The 13,106-nt window shown below is 33.6% G+C and overlaps 1 long non-coding RNA gene across 1 annotated transcript; it reads left to right on the forward strand.

Moving 5' to 3' along the window:
- The first annotated feature begins 4,865 nt into the window (after positions 1-4,865).
- LOC129924758 (uncharacterized) lies at positions 4,866-13,106 on the forward strand. The gene is made up of 2 exons (XR_008776674.1): positions 4,866-7,311; positions 12,599-13,106. It is a non-coding gene; the product is annotated as an uncharacterized LOC129924758 (long non-coding RNA).

Consider the following 13,106-nt stretch of genomic DNA (forward strand, 5'->3'; position numbering starts at 1 on the left):
AATCTCTTCCGGTCCTCCTCTTTTCCTTCTCTTAAATCTGTTCCATATTCATTTCTATTTCTCTAGAGTCACTTTCATTGCTTAGTGAAGGTAAAACGGATCTTAAAACTCAAAATGTAAACAAAGAGGAGATAAAAAGTCTACAATTTCTCGTGCTTATCTCCCATGCAGGTGCTTTCAAAGGTTTCAAGTCAATCATTAGTTTCAGGGGCTTTATACCGATCATTTATATTTTTTGGGGACAAAGGAAGTCGCCCCATGGGCTGTGCGTAGGCTACGTTATCTCACGGTACCATAGCGAGATGTTGAACTGCAGGAGAAAAAGAGTAAATCAAAACGAATAAAGCCGTTGCTAGAGACGCTATTTCCTTTATCTTTTGCTACTACTATACCATGGTAAAAAAAAAAGATGGCGGTTTGAGGCTTAGGGCGTAGCAACGTAACTGATTAAACGTTTTATTTATTGCTCCAGTCTGACTGGTACTTACTTTTACGCTGGACTAGACTAATACCGAGTTTAAACACGCAGAAAATACGTAAGACCCAAGCAATAAAACCATAGATGTATAAATCTAGATGCATCGTAAAATCGTCGCCAAAATGTTTACTACTACTAAAGAGTAACGGGTTGAATTTAGGTCAATATATTAGCAAATAATCGGTCTCAGTAACTTAGTAAGTTTTATCATTACTGACTGATATTAAAAAAAAGAATACATAAGTCTAATATAAATTCTAATTCTATGTCATACTTTTAGAATGTCTATGAAATTGTTATTGATTAAGTTAAATAAAAGAAATAAAATGCCAATAAAATAATGAGTTTTAGCGACCATCTTTTTCATACCTTTATTAACATTCTACTTACCCTCAGCCCACCCCCGACCCCCGAAGCACGATGGTCTAACTATATATATATATGCATATGTGTATATCATTTTTCATAAACGAATATGTTATTCCTACTGATTTGTGCATTATAGAGTAAATATCTTTCCTGCTCGGCATGGGGCTGTCAAATTTACTAACCACTTTCTAAACACGCCATGTTGACACAACAAGCAGATTTATATGTAACATGAGAAAAGCTACACCTGCAGGTGTTAAAGACACGAAGAATGAGCCACATTACATATAGATTAACTTTGAAGACCTTTGAATATGACATAGAGAAGAGTAAATAGCTAATAATTATCTAAACTGTTGTTTTTTAATAACAAAAATACAAATCGAAAATTAGTTTTATGTGCCTATGAAGCCCGCCCAGTGTGTGTTTACACATAAATAAATAAATACCTTACAAAGCCCGCTGGCAGGTTTGAGAACAGGTGTTTTGCTTCCCGGTCATTTCATTCCCGGTCACTTCATCCCCGGTCATTTCATCCCCTGGTCATTTCATAAGCAATATTTAATAAATACATTTTTATTTACATGAATGAAAAAAGTGTAACACATTAGATAAGAATAAAATTAAAAGCCATTAAAAACTAATTACAAATTTAACATGTATAAAGTGTTTTTGTGTTCATCTACATCAATGAGATAGATAGGCTATTGATTGTAAATACATAAGACGATCCATCGATTCATATTGCTGAACAATGTTTGTAAATCTCTTTGCCTATAACACAATTCACAACTTTAATGTCTAAAAGGAATTAAATCAATACTCATATAGGTATCAAACAAAATTATCAATTACCAGTAATTAATTGACTAATCTTTTTTTTTTATTCTGTCTTGTATATGCAAATGAATAATTATGCAAAGTTTCAGTATGATCCGAGAATGGGTGTGAGAGAAATAACGTATACAAACTTTTTAACCAGACAAAAAGACAAAAAGGTTACCACACACCTTACATACCCAAAGGAGGACAAAAAGAAAAAATATAGCCTTACAAAAGAGGACACATAAATAGATAAAGTAAACTTTAAAAAAATGAATTTTTATTTATTAGAGTAAATCATTGGCTGTAAAGCAACTTTATTTCGTTTAAGATTTCGTAAACTTTTTTTTTGCAGTCGTTCATCATTTGCGCTCCACCCAGGACATTTGTTTTTCTCAAATTGTTAAGGCATAGTTTATTTCTCTCTCTGTGCATTTATCAGTGAAAACACGCTCGCAACGTTGGCCCAGGAAGACAAAAGAAAAATGAACAAATTTGAAGCAGCCCTGAGTTTGGATCGTTGTGCTGTTCTATTTTCCCTCCAATACACAATTTAACTCTACTGTGTTGATATTTCATTATTCTTGTTTGTACATAAATATAAGTTTAATGATTTACTTGTAATATGAAATGGCATGTTCTGTCAGAGGTTGTTAGGAGCTGCCCAAGTGTATCTGAGGGTTTTCGAGTGTCAAAATGTTATCGGCTGCAGGGCTTTCAATCACCGAAATCTTATTTTAAAGGAGCCACTTTGTTTGTGGAATGACTCATTTGTTATTATGGAGACGCGGTGGCTGTGTGGTAAAGCGCTTGGCTTCCGAACCAGAGGGTCGTAGGTTTGAATCTTGGTAAAGACTTGGATTTTAATTTCGGGATCTTTAGGACGCCTCTGAGTCCATCTAGCTCTAATGGGTACCTGACATAAGTTACGGAAAATTATAGGTGGTTGGTTGTTATGCTGGCCGCTGTGATCCTTCTAAACCATGGGCCACACAAATATATAACCGTTACATCTAGAAACTGCATGGTCTGAAATGGTATCTTTACTAAGAATGATTCGATACAAATATTGTAAGCCCCCCCCCCCCCCCAGTAAGTAAATGGGTACCTACTCCTATGTTTTAAACCTACAATCAAAATCACGCCTTTGGGAAAATCGATAAAAAAAAAAAAAACTGCAGTACCATCTGCTGCCAACAATAGTTTCTTCTGCTTACAACTTGAACTGTTTTCAACGTCAAAATGATTTGAAGCTGTCTGCAGAGATAACTTCTCTTGCATGTAACCACTACCCTATCAGGACACATCTTTACTAAGTGTAAGAGTCGAATGTTGGAACAGCCGACGTTTGTAAATATTGTAATCTTATTAAGATATTTACTAGAGTATCTGATGGGTTTAGATCGTGACCTCCACAGTTTGTCTTCACGTCAATCAAGTTGTTTTTTTTCTCAAAGGTTCACTCGTATTGCGATTTTGCGACATTTTACTGACGTTAAGACTACACTATACACACCATATTTCAGACATTGAGTCAGATTTATGCAAACAGGGGAAGTCACTATAATTAAGCAGTGTTTGTAACGCTAGTTTATGATCACAATAAAGTAAAACTATGTGAATTAGAATAGTTTGTTTCTCGGTATTAATTTACACGAAATCTATATGTAGATTTGAAAAAAAAAGACATTATGTTTTGAAAGTAAGTGGATTCAAATTCAAAACCTATTTTACACACTTCATTTTCAATTTAGTATAAGGTTATATATTTTCACTGTTCAAGTGCAGCACTTAGCTTCTGAACCAAGGGGATCCGGGTTCGAATCCTTGTGAAAACTTGGATATTTAATTACGGGATCCTTAGGGCACCCAAACACATATGGGTACCTGACATTAGTTGGGGAAAGTTAAGGCGGTTGGTCGTTGTGCTGGCCACATGGCACCCTCATTAATCGTGGGCTAGAGAAACAAGTGACCTTTACATCTTCTGCCCCACAGATCGTAAAGTCTGAACTTTCTCAGTTCCTAATCATGAGGTTGACGATGTTTTGGTTTAATGTTTTTTTTAATTCGACACTCCAGCCAGGTTTTATGTCATTTCATGAAGTTCTGGCCATCAAAATTACACAATCTGTTAATATCGCATGCATGCTCATCAAAATATACAAAGCAGAAGAGCTTGAGATTCAGTTCAGAATGACAAAACTCTTGCTTTTAATAAATGGGAACTTTATTCTCTTTTATAAAAGCTTCTTAAATTAAAACAAGCAGGAAAATATTGACACTGGGGGGCTCACGCATAGGGTCTATGTAGCACACAACTTAGAAATACTCATTTATTAGAATAATACATACATAACGTAGATTCTGAAAAATTAGAATATTATATTTCTCAGGTATAAATACCCAGCGCTGACCTTTCTATGTTGCTGACACAGATAAGGCTATTGTAGTTAGGTGTATAGGTAGGTAGGTAGGTATATTGGGGTGTCATTCAATATGGAAAACGCCTATCATACGCGCGATAAATAAAAACGGCATTATGCATTAGCCGTAATTGTGTAATCTGGTGAAAGAAGCTTCTCGCGCCTCAAACTAATGAAGAATTACTTGAGGTCAACAATTCTCAAAGATAGATTGAAACATTTGGTAATTCTTGCTATTGAGCGTGATCCATGTAGGAAACAGAATTATCATGATATACTGTATGACTTTGCTACACGCAAGGCTTGTGTAGTAATTCTGTACGTAGTAAAGAATGAATAAAATGCATAGACGAATTTATTTACTAATACAAACTCTTAAATTTCACTTATTATCCGCTTCCCTACCCAAACTTGGCCCCGCGAAATCCGTTTCGAATAGGGCCCCACAATGCTTAAGTCCGGCCCTGCTATATATATATAAGACGAAGCAGGACGTTTTGGCGCCGCCGTTTTGGCGCCGCCGTTTTGGCGACGCCGTTTTGGCCCCGCCGTTTTGGCGCGAAGGTCGTTTTGGCGCCAGCCGTTTTGGCGACGGGACGTTTTGGCGCGATATACATTATGTACGTTTATTGTATTATTTCCTTTAAAATAATTATTCATATCTATGTTTTGCATGAGTGTTTGTGTTAAGACATATTTTTCACGTATTAAATGTAAATGTGTGTTTGTGTTTCACATCATTTTATTTAATAAACATTTTGGTTGTGTATGTGTGTTTATTAAGAGGCACACTTTTATTTTCAAAAAGTTTTTTTAAGATATTACTTTAAAATTTAAAAAAAAAATTTAAAAAAAATGAAACGATGATAGACTAAAAATTGATGCAATTATTTGTTTACATTAACATTGGTTTATTTAATGACTTTGGTATGTGTTAGACACCTTATTTATATAGGTTAGTTATTTTAGTTATTTAGCGACGCACCATAGTAGACGCATATTGAACGGGACTAGTGACGTTTGGGATATGTTGGGTTAGAGACCGGAAAATCAGTTAGCGATAGAACACTCCAGGGTAACGACGTGTTTAGTGACAGAGACTTCTACTGTGGCCCTTTTATCAGAATAAATACATGTTGAATAGTTCATCAGAGTTGACTACATCTCTTCACTAGTTACAATCGGTGTTGTATAGTTCTTGTTTGGATTGTCGTTCAACTGCACGTAATACACCCGAACAATTACACCCAAACGATTGCAGAGTAATTGGTTGACTTCAAGACAGCCTGAACTAGCAACATCACAGTGGCGACCCCGACGATCGAAGCCCGAACCTCGAAGCCGAACATCGTACCGGACCTCGAAGCAGAACGTTTACTCAGGTGAGGGTCGTGCACTCGAAGATATAAGATTTCATCGGAGTACGGCTGAACACAGCATCATCACAGAGTGACTTTGTTCTAGATCTACATACAGTCGTCGCCTGTTTGATCGCACGTTCAACGAGCCGTTAACTCAGGGTGACCTTCGTCAGGACAGTAATCATCGTAACGTCTGGTCTACTTAACCAGTATATTATCAAAGCCTGATCTTCATATGCTGAATCGACCTACAACCAGAGAAACCGTTCATTCATAACGGGTGAGAGATCGTTAGTGAACCTGTTGGACATATTTTTTCTTCGTCGTAGGAGCCACGTCGAGTATCAAGTTTTACCTCGTCAGTTTCGAGAAGGACAGTTTGCCCGCTGTCAGAAGTATTGTGAGTACTACAAGTTTGGTAGCTAACTAAATCGAAATCGCTCTGTCGTCTTACCCTTGGAGAGATTCTTGTGGAGCAGTTTGCTCATTGAACCGGTTGCTTGCCACGTTTATAACGGTCACTGTGTTTAACCTTTGGAAGGTTAGTAAAGTTGTATGTATCATTACTGAACATTGATTTATCTAGTATTCGTCGGTCTAGACCATATCTAGACGTGCTGATATTGTTGTGGAAACAGCTACATCCACTTAATTTCGTTGAAAACCGTTAATCGTGTAACGGAACGTCGTCGGAGGTGACCTTGGTTTCACCTAGTCTACATTGGACAGTTTGGTCTAGTGAAGCAACGTACAACAGCAAACTTCGTCGTACTACCAGAGTAGCAGCAGAAGCAGTGAACTATTTTAGAGAACCGTTATTCGTCAGCCCAGATCAAGTCATCGTCAAGAAAGTCGTTATTCGTCAGCCCAGATCAAGTCATCGTCAAGAAAGCCGTTATTCGTCAGCCCAGATCAAGTCATCGTCAAGAAATTCGTTATTCGTCAGTCGTCCAGATCAAGTTGTCGTCAAGAGACTGTTATTTGTCAGTAGTCGTCTACACAAGTCAAATCATCGACAGAAGAACCGTTAACTTATTCGTCAGTAACTGTGTACACAAGGTCGTCGGAACTACACATACAGTCATCAACAGTCGTCGAAGAAACTAGAACATTTTGCTGTGGCATATCAGGACATCTGTGGCATTACGTGGGATACTGGTAGCACCGGAGAACAGAGTCAGAACTGGAAGAGAGGCAGTGGAATTTGTTGTGATCTAGCATATTCGGGAGTCCGAACAAAGGGATCTTTCTTATCAAAAGCTAAGTGCCATTTTTCTTATTAGTATATGTTTAGATTGCCCTTAGAAATAGATTTTGTCTAAATTTGGTACGTTAGCCTGAGTAAAATCAGGTGGTGCGCCTTAAAACCCGTCGGGGTAGAAGACGTAATTTAGATGAAAAGCTATATTATACATTTACTTCATTTAGGGTTGTAATTTGTTTTGTTTGTGTAAACGTCATATCCGTTGTTGCCTGGTTACTTCGTGACGTTATCATTGTGTGCCATATTGTCACATCCCAACCCATAGCGATAGTCTCATTTTAATTATTTCATTTGTTTATATTATTTTAAATTATTTATTTTTATTAATTTAATTAGATCTGTATTTTTTTTTCACTTAATGATAGAAAGTGCGGGTAGGATTCTTTTACTGTGAATCAGACTAAAATAATTTTAGTTTGAGCGGTTAAAATCAAATATGATTTTGCCATGAGAATAATGCCGAAACTGGCTATGTAGTCAAACACTATCGTCTGGCTAAATCTAGATCTGCAAATTGTTGTACATCTCTTTGGTACAATTTAATTATCTAGACTCTACTTTGAAATATTATTAAGCTGAAGATGAATGAAGGTAGTACATTCTAGATATATATATCTTGTTGAAGATATATTTGACACTGTATAAACATATTTGTTTTATACGGTTAAATAGAACCATAATCTACTCTAGATCTAGACTCTAGACAGTCTTTGAATTTACTCTAGACATTTCAGTCATACCAGATTTTAAAATTGATCATAGTTGGTCATACTAGATCTAATAGTCATAGTGCTCTTGATAACTAGATCTAAATGGTAATATTATACATACTATAATATACTGGATTTAAATTTGTGTGATACTAGATCCAATATACAGATTTGAATATAACCATAATAACTCAGACTAGATTTATACATTTACTAAATCTATAGATAGAGACATAACATTTAAAAAATTTGTATAAAAGTGTGGAAAAACTTAAATATAAAATAAGTTTAAAGTATAGCCATAACTAATATAGGCTAAGTAAAAATATATAAATTTGGATGAAAATATAAAACACAATGGCTACATCGTCATATGTGGACCTTAAGGAGGTTAAGGAAACAGCTATGCAGGATGGAAAGGCCATGGAGTTAAAAGGAAAGGACTTAGCAGCTTATGTACAGCAAGTTGTGAAGGAGGAAACGGAACGTCAAAGACAAGAGATAGAAAGACAAGAAGAACGTCAAAGACAAGAGATAGAGAGACAAGATAGGATCAGAAAGGAAGAATATGAGAAGCAAAAAGAGGACCGAGAACATGAAGCTAAAATGGAGAAGATGAGATTGGATGCAGCACAAGCCAGAGCCCAAACTGAACAAGGAAATAACACAAATAACTCAAATAATTATACCACTCAAAGAGACAACCCTAATTCACAAACATGGCTAAAGAGAAAAATACAAAGTTTTGATGAACAGAAGGATGACATTGGTGATTTCCTGAAAAGATATGAGGCAAAAATGTCTACATTTAATATGCCTGAAGAAGAGTGGTCTGAAATACTGATAGACTTTGTTCATGGTCAAGCTCTAACAATATGCCAAAATCATGACCATCATATTGATGATAGCTATCAAGTTTTAAAAAGAGAGTTGTTAAATGCCTATGGTCATAATGCTACAACTTTTAGAAAGAAATACTTTGACAATATACCATCATTAGGAATAGAACCCCAAACTACTATTAATATGGAAAAGGATTTTTTCAATAAGTGGGTAAAATTAGAAAAAGTGAATAACTCTTATGAAGGATTAAAAAATTTTATTCTAGTGGACAACTTTGTAAATAAATGTGATCCTCAGTTACAATCTTTTATTAGAGAAAGAAACCCAAAAACTATAGATGAAATAACAGAAATAATGAGAGTATACAAAAATGCCTATCCAAATAAACCATTTTCTGATAGAGATAAGAGCAAAGTAGATTTAATAGGATACACCAAAGAAAATGTTGATAGAAGCAGAAATAGAAACAGATCAAATAGTGGAACTAGAAAATATAGTGAAATAACCTGTTTTAAATGTCAAGGAAAAGGTCATATAGCAGCTAACTGTAGAAGAGGGAATAGTAGGTCTGGAAGTAGAAATAGATACACTGAACAAAATAACAATAGATATAGGAGTAGAGATAGGAATGACAGGGGAAATTATAGAAATAGGAGTTACAGTAGGGAATACAAAAATAAAGGTACAGATAGGATATATTTCATGGAAGGAAATAGGAACAATTTTACAGTGTACCCAGGGTTTGTAGATAGAATTCCGGTGGAACTAATCAGGGATTCAGGTTGTAACACCTTGGCAGTAAAAACTAAATTTGTCAAACCTCATTGGTATAAAGGGTTTACTAAGAAAGTAGAATTAGCAGATGGCACCGTAAGGGAATTTAAAGCTATAAGGGTATACATTGAAACCCCATTTTTCACTGGTTATTGTGATGGCATTGCAATACCAGAAATGAGATATGATATGTTAGTAGGAAACATAAAAGGAGTTAAAGAATGTTCAAGAAAAGAATTAGAAGACTGGCAAAACAAATACAAAAACATAAGACAAAATCATGAAAACATAGAAACACAAAATATAACAAGTATGATAATAACAAGATCAATGGATAAACAAAGTAAGAAACAGGAAAATACAATAAATGTAATAAGTAATGATAAAGAAAAAGAAACCAATAATGTAATACAAATAGAAAATACAGATGTTAAGGAAAGAGAGATAGAAAATGAAACACAAAATAGTCTGGAAACACAAATATCTCAAAGTGAAAAAGAAACAACACCCACATTTGCATTAGAACAAATGAATGACAATATTATTGGGAAAATTTATTCAAGAATATTAGATAAAAACAATAATAATCCAATGGAGAAATTTTGTATAGAGAATAAAATATTATTTAGACAAACAAGTAATGATAACAAGAAAATAAAACAACTTGTCTTACCACAGAAATATTGGAAAGATGTTTTAATCATGACACATGATAATAATTTAGCAGCACATAGGGGAGTAAAGAAATGTTATAGGAATTTGTCAAAACAAGTATTTTGGCCCAAAATGAAAGCAACAATCAACAAATACATAAAATCATGTGACATATGTCAAAAGAGATCTAACAAAAGCCTAGTGAATAAAGCACCTATTCAAGAAATGGATGAACCTACAGCACCATTTCAGAAAGTATCTATTGATTTAATAGGTCCTTTAATTCAAACTGAAAATAATAACAAATACATTCTAACAGTAATAGACATGTTTAGTAGATACCCAGAGGCAATCCCATTATCAAATACAAGTGCAGAGAATATCATTAATGCCATAACTCAAAAAGTAATTACAAGACATGGTATACCTAAAATTATATTGAGTGATCAGGGATCTCAGTTTAAGTCAGAACAATTTAAGAAATGGACTAAACAATACAATATACAACACATATACTCTTCGGTTTACCACCCAGAGAGTGGTTCATTAAAAAGATCACTAACAAAAATAATTCAGAATAATCAGAACAAGTGGGATCATTACATTAACTATGTACTATTTGCTCATAGAAACAACATCCATGAAGCAACACAATTTTCACCATATGAAATAATACATGGAAGAAAACCTAGAGATGAATTAGATGTTTTTAAAGAAAATCTAATAGGCAATGAGAATAAATTAAATAATGACAGTGAAACAACAATCACAACAGAATTGAAAGAAATATGGACTCAAGCATATAACAACAATAAGAAATATAAACAAAGTGCTCATGAGAATTTAAATAAGAAAAGACAATTGAAAACACTAGAAGTAGGAAACAATGTATTAATATTGATAAATGACCTGAAAAATAAAATTGGTAAACAATGGAAAGGTCCATTTAAGGTGATAAAACAAATTAGTGATGTGAATTATCAAATTGAAATAAATGGGAAAATTAAAACATATCACATAAATAATTTGAAACTGTATAATGATAGAGAAGATGAGTTAATACAAAACATTCAGGAGGAAATAGAAAATAAATTTTCAGAAAGAGAAGAATGCTTGATGATAATAACAAATGAAAATCACAATGAAAATGATATTAAGGAAATACCTGTAATAGAAACAAAAGAGAATCAAACTTGGCAAAAGATTAATCTTAATAATTTAACTAAGGAAAAGTCAAAAGATATAACTAAAATAATACAAGAATACAAAGAAATTTTTTCCAGTATACCAGGAAAAACTAATATTATTAAACATGACATTAAAGTAACAGACACAAAACCTATCAAGCTTAAGCCATATAGAATACCACTACATTTACAAGACAAAGTAAAGAAAGAAATAGACAATTTACTAGAATCAGGTATAATTGAACCATCAACATCTCCTTATGCTTCACCAATTGTGATAGCCAAAAAGAAGAATGGAGATATAAGGTTATGTATTGATTATAGGAAACTTAACAACATCACAGAATTTGACCCATATCCAATGCCAAATATAGAGGATATTTTACATAAATTAAAGGGAGCAAAATTTTTTACTAAATTGGATTTAACTAAAGGTTATTGGCAAATACCTTTAACAGAAAATGCAAAACCTTACACAGCATTTGTAACACCATATGGTATTTTTCAATGGAATTATATGAGTTTTGGATTAGTAAATGCACCTGCCACATTTAATAGAATGATGAACATGATAATTGGAAACAAAGAAAATGTTATTTGCTATTTAGATGACATATGTATTTTTAATAATAGTTGGGAGGAACATTTGGTAGATGTAAAAGATATATTCAAAATAATAAAAGAAAGTGGACTTACAATTCAAGCAGAAAAAGTAGAAATAGGATTGGAGGAAATAATTTTCTTAGGACATAAAGTAAATAACAACATGATTAGCCCTATTGAAGATAACATAAAGAAAGTACTTAATATTGAAATACCTACAACAAAAAGACAAATTAAAAGCATATTGGGAATAGTAAATTATTACAGAAAGTTTATAAAGAACTTAGCAGAAATAGTGAATCCATTAAATGACTTACTTAAAAAAGGAAAACCTCAAAAAGTAGTTTGTAATGAGGAATGTGTGAAAGCTATTGACAGAATTAAAGATGTTTTTAGTCATGAACTAATATTAAGACTACCTGATAAAGACAAAATATTTTATGTCTCAACTGATGCATCTGGTAATGCTATTGGTGGTTGTTTAATGCAGAACTATGATAACTTACATCCTATATTATATGTAAGTAGAAAATTGTCAGAGGCAGAAAAAAAATATAGTGTCATTGAAAGAGAAGCCTTAGCTGTAATATGGGTAATTACTAAGCTAGAGAGCTATTTAATAGGAAGGAAATTCATATTATTAACTGATCATAAACCTATTCAGTATATACAGCAAAAGAGCATGAAAAACAGTCGTGTTTATAGATGGTTCTTAGCACTACAGGAGTATAAATTTGAAGTGAAAGCTATTAGTGGATCTGTGAATATTGTAGCTGATTTATTGTCTAGAATGACATTGAAGTGAAATAATTTTGTAAATAAACTATGATTATATTGAGTATGTAATATATGTTAATATATTGACACCATTTATATGTTATGGAAAAGGGAGATAAGTAAATTTGATGTTAAGCATTTAAAAGTAAGTATGGATATTTTTTTTTGTGTGAATCATTTCATATATCATTGACGAAAGTTAGTTCTATGGAAAAGGGTGAGTATAAAAGAAAAATGGACAAAAGCGTATAAAAGGGTGGTAAGAAGAAAAATGTATTGAATGTGTAAATAAAGTCTGTAATTGTTTTTTGAAATATTGTATTTTATCAGATTACTGCCAGTGAAGAACATTTGAGATGTGTAGGACATGCCCATAAGATGCCACATTTTCCTCCATGATGAACTGTGTACCAATGAAGATGATTCTGGAATGTTATGAACTGTTATGAACATTGACATGAATATGAGGAACTGTCAAGATGAAGATGTCAAGATGAAGATGTCAAGATGAAGATGTCAAGATTTTATGTTTGTTGTCTTCCCCTTAAATTGAAAATGCCCTTGTAAGACTTGACAGTAGTGGAAAAATATTGACATATTTTTTTTTCAAAGGGGGGAGGAATCTGTTAGACACCTTATTTATATAGGTTAGTTATTTTAGTTATTTAGCGACGCACCATAGTAGACGCATATTGAACGGGACTAGTGACGTTTGGGATATGTTGGGTTAGAGACCGGAAAATCAGTTAGCGATAGAACACTCCAGGGTAACGACGTGTTTAGTGACAGAGACTTCTACTGTGGCCCTTTTATCAGAATAAATACATGTTGAATAGTT

The sequence above is a fragment of the Biomphalaria glabrata genome, chromosome 2, assembly GCF_947242115.1.
Source record: "Biomphalaria glabrata chromosome 2, xgBioGlab47.1, whole genome shotgun sequence".
Taxonomy (NCBI): Eukaryota; Metazoa; Mollusca; class Gastropoda; family Planorbidae; genus Biomphalaria; species Biomphalaria glabrata.